Raw genomic sequence first — 13,672 nt, forward strand, 5'->3', positions numbered from 1 at the left:
ACGAATCCCACAGCAAATGAACATTAGTAAGTAAAGATGTAACAAATGGTCCATCACGGTATTATCTGAGCCAAGATTTTCAAACTTAACTAAACATTCCTTTGTGTGAATGGCATCTTTTTTAATTTCCTGGTCTGATGCATCAGTGCTCTCCTGCTATTATACATCACATCTGAAACACATCGCCACCATCACCACACAAAGCAGGGGTCAAGTTGTGGAGGAATAAGTGGTCCTGGTGTTACAGAAATAGCTCCCTCGCATTCTCCTGCGTTGTGCTGCGACAGTGGGCATGGTGTTTGCATATAGGCAATCCCAGCATGGGAGGGCCCTGCCGGTAGTGCAGCATGCTGCTGTACCCTTTCCTAATAGCGTGCTGCTCAGTACAGCATTGGCATCACGCAGAGTGCTGTGACTAACACGATTGCAGCTCAGCTGTGATGTGTCAGCCTGGGAAGTTCAAAAAGGTTATACTTACACAAAGCAATGATGTTCTATCCTCTCAATTACCGTGCTTGAACATTTATTCTGAAGAGGAATTAATTGCTCCTAAATAAAGTTCTTTATTTACAAGCAGTCAGGTAGTGCATTTGGATTATTTTGTAAAGTTACTGAAAACAAAGGGAAGAATTGTTATTTTCCCGATGCTGTAATCAAAAATGGGAAGTTCTGAGTGATCACATCTCTTCTGAAAAGTCTGAGCAAAATTGTCTGGAACAAGAGTATCTAACTTCGGAGGCAATGTGAGATTCAGACAAGTGTACTTTTCTCCAAAGATTTTTTGGAGGACTGTGAGGTATACCTTAAAAGAAACCTAGTGAGTCCAAATCCAAGGTCATATTGTTTTAATTATCTTAAAGTGGTAAATTTAACAAAGAAAAGAAGTAGATCAATTGAGATTTCTATGGCAATCAGGGACCCTAATGGGACAGTCCTATTACAAGTGAATTGCTATTTCTTTACTTAAAAGTATGGTGAGATTCTTGCATCCCGCAAGCTGGTTTTCTTTTTCATTCCCCTCTGATTTCTTCCTGGATATACAAACCATTTCTGATACACACATGAGTTGGAAACTAAAAGTATACTCTCATTGGAGAGAAGAAAAAAAAAAGAAAAATAAATACATATTTTGGGGGCATATCCTTTGATGTTGTGGTGCTGCATGCTTCCACCACACTATGCTAATATGATTTAAATCAAAGCTTTTATGACTGAACACTTTGTGACCAGCATAGATGCAGAGTGTTTTCTCACAATTGCTTTCTGACTTCCATCCTATCAACATATCTCTGCTAGATTAATCCAGGCATTTTGTTTTCATATTAAATACTTCCCAGATCTTTTCAAAATGCCTAGTATATGAATTTTTTGCATTGAATTGTGTAATAGTTGCTTAATTTAAAAGTTGCTGCTTTGCGCAAAATTTGTTTTGCTTTATAATCTTTTAGTAATATGCGTATGTTTACAGGTAATTAGTGTATTTAAAGTCTTCATTACTGTGCACACAAAAAGCTGCCTTGTACTGATATCTTAAAAGAATTCTGAAATTACAAGCTAAACTAGTGAACTCTGAGGTGAGATATTTTTAGTCTAATTTTCAGAGCTGTGAAATAAATATTTTCCTTATTATAGATGTATATAATCAATTCTTCTTTTCAGAAGAAGGGTGATACTGCTAAAGTGATTAAAATATCCATAAGCTTTTTTTGTTTGGTATGTAATAGAAAGATTTCCTTGAAACTTAATGTGTCTGCCCGTGGCAAAGATGAGACTAGGGCAAAAAATTTAGGTTTGCCCTTCTAGTTATCATATATTAAATTTGTGCAGTCATAAGTTGCCTGTTGTATGTAGGCAGATATCTATTTTTGTGACAGACCAATATTGGTAAGAATTTTCATATGCTTATATCATGAGGCCTGATTGTGAGGCCATATACAAAAGCACAAAGCATGATGCCAGAAATGGAATTCAGTTCAGAGGGACAGTCAGCTTGATCCCACTGGTTCATGTTACATGGGGCTGAAACAGAGAGTTTGGAGGATAAGGATGGTAAAACTAATTTTTGTCAGTATTGGTACAAAAAATGCTAGAAGTTACCACTGGAAAATTTGTCCTTAGAGTGACTTGATACTTTGGGACAAGGATGAGTTCCTCAAGATGTTTTAAACTTTGGTGTGAAGAACTAAAGTGTACTTAAATTTTACAGAAACAATTTTTAATTTAGAGTACTCCCTTTATGGTTTCGCTTTCAACTGAAAGGTTGAAAGACCATTTAATGTCAGAATTACTCACTAAGGAGTGTCCACCTAAAAAGATAATATTCAGGAATGCAAACTTGATGTATTCAAACCTTGATTTTGTAATTTTTTTAAAATTATTTTGTTTTATTTAATGCAAAGCCATTGGTTTAGTCCTGTTTGAAAGGTACCTGGCAAACTGCACAATCTGTTTGTCCTAAGGCAAAGACAGGCCAGACTAGAGTAAAATAGCATATGAGCAGAGGTTGAATCTCTCCCTTCCCTCTACATAGTTTGAATTTTTGAATACCCATGTTAGGTCTTCAGGAGCAATGAATGGCCATGCTTACCTCACAAGACAATTGAGAATTTCTCCATGTGGACTTCAGGCAGGAAAAATATGAATCCCATAGGAGAGTTTATTTACTCTGAATTTCCATTTATTGATACACCTAGTCTGAAGTCAGTAGAAAAACTTACTTTGATTCCAGTGACTTTAGGCCAAGCTCACTTAGAACAAATCGATCTAATTCGTGAGAAAAGAAATAGGTTCAAAATACACTTTCTTTTATTTGTGTTTCTTTACCAGTTTCATGTGTTAAATTCACATGGCTGTGGAAAAAGAAATCATTATAGCAACCTGCAGGTATCCAAGTTCATTCAGCTTATTTTGTTCTGTTTAATATCAAATTAGGCCTTTATAGATATTTGACAGAACGCATACCCTTTGGCATTTTGATGTTGAGTATCTAAGATCAAAAAAATTAACAAAAATACAGTTTCTCTCTGCATTACCTCCATTTTAAGAAAAGCACTCTGAAAAGTCTCCCAGAATGCCACTATTAGCTCAGTGCTAACAAGCTGTTTGTGCAAAGCAGCTTTTACCGATGTGCAGCAATAGAATTATGTATAGAAATCAGTGAATGCAAAGTCCAGGTTACACAGATTTTGATGAATCTATATCCAATAATAGAAAAATGAAAGGAGAGGTGTCTGGTCTTGCTCAAATGCTGTACGTAGCAAAGCAGAACTCCACATTGGGCACTACATTTCACTTTCGTACTTCAGGTAAGAAGAAAAATTGCTTACTGGAGTGATGATAAAGAAAATTAATCTTTTCCCAGTGCAAAAATAGACCTGTCAGGATATGTTTATTAAGTGATTACTATTCATTGATTGCAATTATGGAGGAAGTTATAACTAAATAATAGAGGGTAATCTAGATGAAAAAAAATATTGGAAAACTAATAACAAAGCGAAACACTAAGATATAGCAGCTGCTAAATCTTGAACCAATTTCATGCCAGAATTTTAAGATGGAGGATTTAGCTTTTCCTTGAATCATCTGAGTGTTGTTAAAGCATGCTGTTACAAAACAGATCTGTTACTTTCCCTGAAAATAATATTTGGATGTTTAAAACTGTTGTTTTTAAACTGTTGTGGAGGGTGTTCTCCATATAAACACTCAGGATAGCATACTAAGGACAGTGTGATATATATGGAGATCTTAAGAACAGTCAAAACACCATTTTAAAAGTGTAATTCTATCTGTAATTCATATCCCTGCAGCATGAAATATGACTGTTATTAAGTCATTGGTAAAAATCTCACTGTGAGACCACTGAAACCAGGATTTAATCCTAAATATTTACAAGTAAAATTTAAAAGTCTGCAAACATATCTTGTAAGGTGAGCTCTCACCAGAAGATGATATATGAGGTTTTCTTTGCAGCCGCCTGTCACATTGCCAAAGCCTTGCTTTTATCTGCTCACATTCTACATTAGATGTAGGTTAAGCACTTCTGCTTTCAGACAGAAAGTGGCAAAAGATAGTAGTCAAGGCTATTTGATACTCTGCTGCAGATTACGATCAAGACAATTCTTTTGTGTTCCTTTTTTTTTTATTTTTCAATGCAAATGAGCTATGCCTGCTTTGACAGCCATAGAAGCTGAACCCCCAACTATCTACCTGCTAGGTTGGAAAAGACCCTTAAGATCATCGAGTCCAACTGTTAACCTACACTGCTTCCTGGCCTTGGTACTGCTTTTCGGAATCTAACTCCAGAGGTGGGGATCTGCCACTCTCTTTCCCCCACTGAGTCCTTGGCATCTGTACTGAAACTGTCAAATGGTAGGACATGTTCTTTAGTAAATAAGGGATTTGGAAATCTGTATTAGGCCTCTGCCTTATCTTCTATGTTTTCAGGGCCTTGAATAAAGAAGAAAGTTTTGTAAGAATCAGGATCCTGTCACCTACATGGTGGGAAATAACCTAAAAATTTCAGATACATAAAAATGTGCAGGAAAAGGGAGGACTCTCTGTGTCCAGGAAGATTAAGATAAGAAGTTTCAGTTACAGTATGGGAGATTTGGGTTAGGTGTTAGGAAAAACCTTGTAACAATAAATGAAAAACTGAAGTAGGTTGTCCAAGCAGGTTGTGGAGTCCTCATCAGTGGAGCTTTTAACAACAATTTAGACAAACGTCTGTCAGGAATACCAGAGAGGCAATTCATCCTGCCATGGGGCAGCAAGCTGACTAGAAAGTCATTGAACCATATCAGCTCTCTTCCAGTACGATTTTAAATGAGCTTAAAAGGAAGCAGTCCTTCTAAGTACTTTATTTTATAATGGCCTATGTTAAGATTTGTACTGTCATCCCCTTTAAGAATCTAATGCTGCTCTTAGAAGTAGAATTGATCATTTATCCAACCAAGGAGACTAATCTGTGTGTTCTGTATTTGCAGAACAATGGGTTGTCAATGTATATATTGAGCCACTCTGAAACATCCAAACAAAGAGCAAATATTACACCCAGTAGGTAAATACTTCAAATCCTTTCCCTTTAAAGCACCAAGGCTCACCCAACTGAACATTAGATGAATAGCATTCCACCTCTGTTTTTATAAAAAAAAATCTTTACTAAAAATTTTCTTTCCCCCCAATTGTTTTGGGATGACCATGCCCTTCCCAGCTTTTAGATATGTTTATATTTTTTGTCAACCGGAAGGAATACCACATATAAAGTGTAAAGATTATGATTTTTACCTTATCATGAAGTCAATATTCAATAGAAACATTAATAATGCAGCATTGTGTTATCTTTGGATACAGCAGGATATTTTTGTCCCATGGTAATGCTCTTTGTGTCAAAGATTTTTTTTCTTCTACTACTGATTTTTCTTGTTGTAATTACAACGGTAATGATTCAAAGATGAGGCAATTTTCAGGAGAGATTGAAAGTGTGTGGGAGGAGACAGTGGAAAGCCATCGCATCTGACAAAGAGCAATTTAGAAGGAGCTAGATATATTAGACTTCTCCGATGCACTCTAACTTAAAATTAATCTGTAACAGTTTATAACCTATCAAGGCATAAAAAAACCCTTCTAAGTACTTTATTTTGTAATGGCCTATGTTGGCTCTGTAGAGGGAGGAACACATTTTTTCATTTTATTTGAAAGATGCATAGAATATTTGGGTCATGACCACTTTTCATTACTGATGATACAGAAATATGTTGGGAATATATATGATGGCGTGACCAAAAATGTTAGAGACACTGGCTGTTTCTGTATCTGCAGATTCGGGTTCATCATCTGTATATAATACAGTCATCCCATTGTCTTTGTACCTGGTGGCACATATCTTGATAAGCACATCTCTGATGCAGTCTTTTAGGTACATGTTGTCAAGCTTTCATTTGGAGTGTGACAGGGTGGTTTCCCCTCCACGCATCTCTTCAGCAAAACAGAAGAGTAGCAGATACCTCATGAAGTAATCTGAAAGATTCTCAATGATTTCTGTCATTCTTTGCACATAATTTACATTTCTATTTCTGTCATGCAAGCACAGACAGACTCATAAGGTAGCTTTCCTTATAAAGTGATGTTTTGGTCACGTATGTCACATTATATCATGTTACATTTTATAACCAAACACAAGGAAATATACTAGTCAATTAGACAAGTGGTCATCTAGTCCAACATGACCGTGCTTCAGTAAGGATGCAAGCTCCCGATAAATAAGCAATTAGAAATTTCTTCCTGGAAAGATGATGCTTTTTATCTTTTCCCGCTACATCTGCTATTGGGTGTTTTGTTGGTTTTGTTAACATGTCATCTTTTATTTCACCTCCAAAACTTCTGAATAAAATCTCTTGGCTGTAGACTGCCCAGACTACACGCTGTGTAAATAGCTCTTGTTTGGGATTTTTCTTTCTGATTTGTAACTTTCTAAATTCCTATCCCAATAACTAAAATATACTTCGCTACTTTTGTGTATCAGGGATGAATAAACTTTCTAAACAATTTCTGTAGCACTAAGGAATCCAGAACTACCATATGCATCCTCTTACCTTATCGGAACTGAGCAAGATAGCTGATTATATATATTTGGAAGGAAATATTCTGTGTAGAGATCTGTATACAGTGAGAGTGGTTTGACTTTCAGGGAGTTTAGAAACAGAATTCCTTTTCAGCTGCAGAATTTACACAGGGCAGCTGGGGATCTTTTTTGGCTAAAAGGCAAGCTTATTCATGAGAAAAAACTTTCCTGTTTGCATTCTTTGCTGCGGGCTTCCTGTAAATGATTGAAATATGTCACAGCACAGTGTTAGAGCACTTGAGTGGCTTTTTTCTTTCTCTTTATATAGGATATTTGCAGAACATGACCTTACTTCTTCCCTTTCTATCCCCCAAAAATTAATGAGCATGTTTTCAGCAAAGCTTCCTGCATTTTGTCTGGTACTTCAAAGATGCACCCAGCAGATACTGGTGAATAGTTTCCCAAACAGAAATCACATTTCTTTTTTCTCCTTTTGGAGGGGCTTCTACATGAGTTATATTGATTTTCTGACCAATACCTGAACTCTTGAAAGACCACAAAAAGAGGGGGAGGGCAATCAATCAGGCAGCTGATCTAACTTTTGAAAGGGTAAAGCTGATTTTGCTGTTCATAGGAGTATTCCCTGCATCAGGCAATCTTCTCTTCTTGGACAGATAATGTTTTCTCTGTTATTTTGTACCCTGTGGTGTCAAGTGCAGCTTCAGCAAGTGAGAGAATTGCATGGTGTTGCTGGATACAAAACAACAAAGACATGGGAATGCTTGTGAGAGGTCAGTGACATAGACTGTATAGAGATAGGAAGGTAGTACCAGATGTTGAGAAACATATATATGTGCATGTATATATGTATATATAATACTTACTAAGAAACGAATACATAAAGAGAGCAGTATCTGCCCATCCTTTTCAGGCCTCCTGTTAGTGTTCTTGTTAAAGATATCTTTTCCTTACTCACTTGCATTCTTGCTCATACATTCTCAAGATTTAATTCTTGTATCTTCAACATCAGTTTCACATACTCTTTCATGCTTGAAGATGCAAATAAAGCCAAATGTGTTTTGCCTGACTGCAGCAAACTCTATGGAATAACAATTCAGACACAGGGCTTTACCTTTTCAGCTTCTTGTCAATTTAGTATCAAATTAACAGTAGGATGCATTAGAAGTTACAGGCTTGTCTTCCTAAAGATATTTGATGCTTTTGAAATTCTCTACTTAATATTTTCATAGTTTAATGTTGTATTAAAAATATTAATGTCAGAAAGAAAAAGGAAAAAAAATGGTCTCCACAGCATCTCTGAAGTGTCAGTTCAGGATTTTGCTGTGTGATCTATTTAGGGCTTTGGGGGAAAAATGAAACTATTGAAAGCTTTCTCTTTAAACTGTCAGTTATCTCTTATGCAGTAATACTCACCAAGGATGAAATACACACTGATGTTGAATATTGATACATCCTCCTTTCACTAAAAGCCCTTACTTAGACAATTTTTTTAAAAGATCTTAAGGATTGAATATGGGGACTTGTTCAGGGTACCAGTTATGAGGTACCGTGAGCCATTCTTATTGAACAAAGTTTTTACAAAATTTATGTTATTCGGCTCCTTTCTCTTGTTCTTTCTTTCCATCCCTATTCTGACCTGCTTATGAAATGCTTATTAGGATAACCTCGCTTCTGGAGATTATCCCTGTAGGTAGCCTCAGTCTATTTCATTTTCGATATAGTTTTTCTGTATATATAAAAAGAAGCAAAGTTTTCTATACAACAGAAATCATCATATAATGTAGTTATTTTGTTTGCCCAAAGAAATTACAAACATCATTTGGATAACTGAAATGTAAGAACTAAATACAAACTTGAGTGTTCTTGAAGGCGTTCGGGTCTGAGGTTATGGTCCATGTTCATCTCTGTATGTTGAATGTGCAGATAGTTGGAGTAATATTGGGATCGTTATTACCTGATTTATAGCTGCCATGAAAATTGTAACTAAGTGTGTAGATTTCTACAATTTCCAGTACATACTGCTGTAGTGTTTTCAGTGATATAGTATTGATTGACATGTAAGTGTCCATCTCATTCTGTCCGTTGTATTCAAAACACATCCATGCTGGGATAGATAAGAGACAAAGCAATACTGGTGTCTCATTAGGCTAGCAGCAGTTCACAGTCATAGTACTAAAAGCCAAAGGAAAAGTGGGACATGAGAAATTAAGGTTACTGTATTTATCCTCATTCTCTCTTCATTCAGTAACAGGATTAGAGCAGAAAGGATTCATGGTCCAGCTGTTCCTTGAAGATTTTCAAATCTGAGAGCTGACCCTTAGCACCGGGTGCTACACACCTAACTTAAACATTTCACTCCAAACAAGTACCTCTCTTAAACAGTTAAGCAGTTTTCATGGAAAAGTAGTAACTTTTGCTTTCACAAAGACTTCAGTGTGACATGGATCATAATATTACCTCTAATGAAAATTTAGGCAGAGGAGACACAGCTGTCTGCTTATCCGTGTAAAGCTTTTTCCCTCTCATTCTACTAAACTTAAAAGATACTTTTACTCCAGTCTTACTGTAATCTGCCAGTTCTATGGCCCATGACCAATGTCGAACATCTGGGATTCGTTGCCTTTTCTTTTGCTGTCTCACTGGTTATTGGGAGCCATGCAGTGAGTCCCAGATGTTCAAGTGTAAAACAATTTCTGCATTCTCTCAAACGTGGTTTGCGTAATGGCACCTAAGTCCTACCCAACTCATTTGTATTTTCTCTGTTGTACAATGCCTTTTGAAAGGCTGTGAGTTTCCTGCATTCTGTAAATAGGGAGCCATAATTTTGACAAACTGCCAATCAATGTCAGGGTTTAGTGCTTTTTCCTAATCCCATCGTATTTTTAGTTTCTATTCACAGTTTTTAACAGTCCAGCGTGGAGCAGGTTGATCGATGCAGCATCGATAGACTGTGGCCTGCTTTTAAAATGCTGTAAAATAAGATACCATACAAAATACCTGCAAGGAAAGGTATTTCTTCTTAAATGTTCTGGAGTGATTGGGGTAGACAGAACTACATGAGCTCGTAGTTAATCTTTCATATAATTAAAAAGTATATACACTTTTAACATTTTAGTATATTTTTACAGAAACCCATGTAAAGTAAAGATGAATCTCTTCTGTATTCATTCCAGTTAATTGTAAAATTTCAGATGAAATGTTTTTAGGTAGTTGTTGAAAGAGTAAAGTTATTAGTGAGTGTGACAAATGAGTAAGATTCATAATGCATCTAGACCACATATGTTTTAATTTGCCTTCAAATAGCCAGTTTTTCAGAGGACCGAACAACTGAGCTAAAGAACCACAGTGTATCAAGATGCAGTCCCTGTTCTAAAGAGAAATAGTAGTGATAAGAGCTTTGTTATTTAAGAAATAAATACAATGGTGTAATCATGATTAGACCCCATTCTTTTTAATTAAAAACTAAATCACTTGGTAGTGAAAAATCTTACTAGGTTGTCATTTTAGGCTAGTAAGGATACTAAGAGGACAATTATCCAAAAGAACAAATTAACAAAAGAAAAGATCAGTTTATAAATAACTTGTTTACCTAGAACATGGTGGCTTATTGATCTTCAAAGTAGCACTACTTCAAATACTGTGATTTTCCAATTGTTAGGAATCAAGAGGGATTGCTGAGCTTCTTGTGGAATGAGTTCCTCAAGCATAGCACTGCAGTTATTTTTGTAAATTCAGCATGCACAAACACAAAACCCTCCATGTCCCAGAAGACACTGATTCTCCTAAAACCAGAGATACATTAGTACAGATGAGAGAACTGACTTTTTGTTTTAACCACTGGGAATACCAGAGAGTAGAACTCTGTTCCTAATGTAGCATGTTGCCATCCACTTTTCAGCGCATTTTAAATATAAACTGATCTAACTTCTTTGCTTTCCATTTAATAAAGCAAGGCAAAATGTGTATATGCTGGGTTACAGATCACTTCTTTCTGAAATTAGCAGAGGAATTAGCAATATGGCATACAGTTTTACAATGGATGATAGTATGTCCAGAACAAAGCGGTTATAGAAAAAGAAGTTGGGTGTCTCTCTCCCTCTTCCCTATTTTCTTTTATTTTTAAATTGCAGAACCACTTACATTTGAACAAGAAAAGTATTACTGAAAGCAGGAAGCCATGGATGATTATTTACTGATGAAAAGTGAAAGCACAATATGAATTTGTTAAAATGTTAACAGATTCTGATTAATTCTACTCCTTACTTTTTTTTTCCCCCAGAGTAATTTGATAACAGTACAGGAGAAGTAATGGCAATGTGCCTTTTCTTGTTTCAAAAAAAAAAAAATTGAAAAGATGTTTTAGACTTAACACAGAAAATCACTGCATAGGAGTTTGTTAGGAATATGAAATGAAGGTTGACATTGCTCACCATGCTGCATTGTTAATAGATAGTTGAATTGCGGGGGGGGGAGTGCGGAGGGAGGTATAGTGACAATGATTTTTAGATCCAATTCATCTTTTTGTTGGATTCTTTGGAAACTAGGGGTAAAATTGCTTTTTGTTACTGCCTCCCTTGGATCGTTATTAATTGATTCTTTATCATGAAGCCAATCCATATATATCTTCATTGTGTCCTGTGAATGTTTGAACCTTCTTTTTTTTTCCAAAATAAGTCAGAAATATTGATTTAGAATGGAGAAAGCCTTCCATATTTAGAGAACGGGTTATTAAAGTCAAGGTCACTTTGTTTGTGAAGGCTGAGAGGGCAACAGTTGCTTGAAGGAAATACTAGGTGAGTGTTAACACTATAGAAAATGTTACGCTTGTGTAAACAGGTCTGCATTCATTGTTTCTGCATTGTTCCTCTACAGACATGGTTATGAACCAGAACCCTAAACAATGTATATACTGTGTTACTCTTGCATATGTAGGTAGAAGGCAGAAGGAGAAATGAAAAAAATCTATACAGATGCCTAAGCATTAACTTGCAGTTGCACCTTACCTTAATTCAGATCCAGAGGGACCTGTAGAGGTTATCAGTTTTATGATTGCTCATTGGAATCTTTTGTTATATATTCTATAACAACTTTGATTGCTTATATGCTGAAGAAAAAAGTGAATCAAAATTGGTCAGGCCCTCCCTTAATTTCAAACAGTAGTTCATATACTTTATCAAAAGACTTAATTACATACGAAATATCACTCAGCAAACTTTGTGGATACACTGAAGTGTCTCCTGAAATTGTTAATATTTTCATACCACATGAAATTTTATTAAAATAAAATTCAGATGGTGCTTATTAAAACCTAATGATTTCCCCATTCCTTTGATCTTTCAATCTTCCATACATAGAGAATTTTATAAGTAAAGTCTGACTTCTTTGACCAGTATTTGTATTTCTAGTTACCGTGAAATTCCTAAAATGCTTATTACCTAATTTAAAAGTGTTACTGCATGGAAAGTTTAAGTATGAGATGCTTTGTAAAGGGAAATATTTATTCAGCAGAACTGGGGTAATTTAACTTATTTGCCTTCCATTTAAGACTGTATCTATTTATTCAACCTTTATAGTTACAGTTTCCCCTAGTATACTAAGGATTATTGTCAGCATTTCTGAGATAAAACACTGTATTTTAAAAAATTTCTAGCAAGGTGTATATAATGTATCTGATTTCTTAAGGTGAATGTTCCTGTTGATATTAAATGGGAGCTTTCTTAAAAGTTATTTGCAGAATATGGCCCTGGATCTTAATTTTTTTTTCTGTATTTTATTGCTTGAGATAAAGATGTCATAAAATATGAAGAGAAGTGTCATTCAAATGTGAACAAATGACAGTGAAGTGAAAAGGAAGATGTCTGTTCTTTTCAGCATTGCTTCTACTATTTTGTCCTATGACTAAAATTACAGGTTTATTAAAGATAAACTTTCACAGGGCTACTGCTACTGATCCCTCACTTGAATTAGGTAACTTCATTCCAGCTTAGGAAATAATTAAAATTAGTAAGTTGTTTCATTCAGCATGAGAAGCAGATATGTGTGCTGGAAAATGCACTTAAAGGCCTTCTGTTTACTGATTTGTACCTTGATGAGAAAGGTGGTGTCATTAAACTGCAGGGTAGTTCTTCCAGTGAGTGATACCCAGTTAAAAAGAATTTTTGCAAAAACTTCCTAACCACTTACAGAAGTTATTACAGTAAATTGGATATACACTATGCCTGATTAAACGTATTCCCACATATGTATTCACTCTGAAACCTAAAGCTGTTCCAAAGTTCACTTTGCTTGATTAAGAGCCGTGGAGATCTCATAAACTCAATAGAGTTAAACTGCATCAATCCTCAGGTGAGAGACCTTCAACTAACATTTTGATGTTGCAAGGGGTTCTTTTGTTAGCTATCATGGAATATAGAGTGGAGTATTATGGAAGTCGTTGGCAGTTTGAGTTAGGGCAGTACTTCTCACTTTCTGCTCTGAACTGATGAAATATTGCTATGCAGTGGGAAAAGGCTGCTATCTACTGCTTGGTTTCACAGCTTTGAACAAATTGTTATTGTCTAAAGGAAAGCCTAATTAATATGTGTTTCTAACATGTTCCTTAGAATGTGGTAACAGTTCAACTACGTATAAGAAATGAAAAATGATACTACACCACATTGAAATTATAGGAAACAGGCAGAGTACGGTAGCCTAAGTTGGAATTCTATTGGAACACTGACGGTAAATAATGCTAGTCTTCAGAGCAATCTCACATTCTGGTAATTTTTCCTTGAATTTTTCTACGATAATTAATAACCTGGATAGAAAACAGAAAAGTCAAATTTCTTTGACATCTCTTTGGTATGTTTAGAGATACTATTAGCTACTCATGCTGTATTTTCAGTGTTGCAAAGAAAGAGCAAATTGCACAAAACTGTAGAAAATTCTCCTTTAAATGTCCCATACACCGATCTTAGGGTTTTTTCTTTCTTTTTGTTTTTTTTGTTTTGTTATTGGAAATTCCTTTTGATTGGTCTTTGTTTCTAATAATTTTAAGTCTGCTTTTCCCTGTTTTGTTTTTTTTTTTTAAACTAAAGCAAATATCATGATAAT

The 13,672-nt window shown here is 35.5% G+C and overlaps 1 protein-coding gene across 3 annotated transcripts in view; it reads left to right on the forward strand.

Moving 5' to 3' along the window:
- Nucleotides 1–13,672, forward strand: part of TENM2 (teneurin transmembrane protein 2) — a 545,903-nt gene that overhangs the window by 463,995 nt on the left and 68,236 nt on the right. The window lies entirely within an intron of this gene.

This window comes from Buteo buteo, chromosome 24 (genome assembly GCF_964188355.1).
Source record: "Buteo buteo chromosome 24, bButBut1.hap1.1, whole genome shotgun sequence".
NCBI classification, from domain to species: Eukaryota; Metazoa; Chordata; class Aves; order Accipitriformes; family Accipitridae; genus Buteo; species Buteo buteo.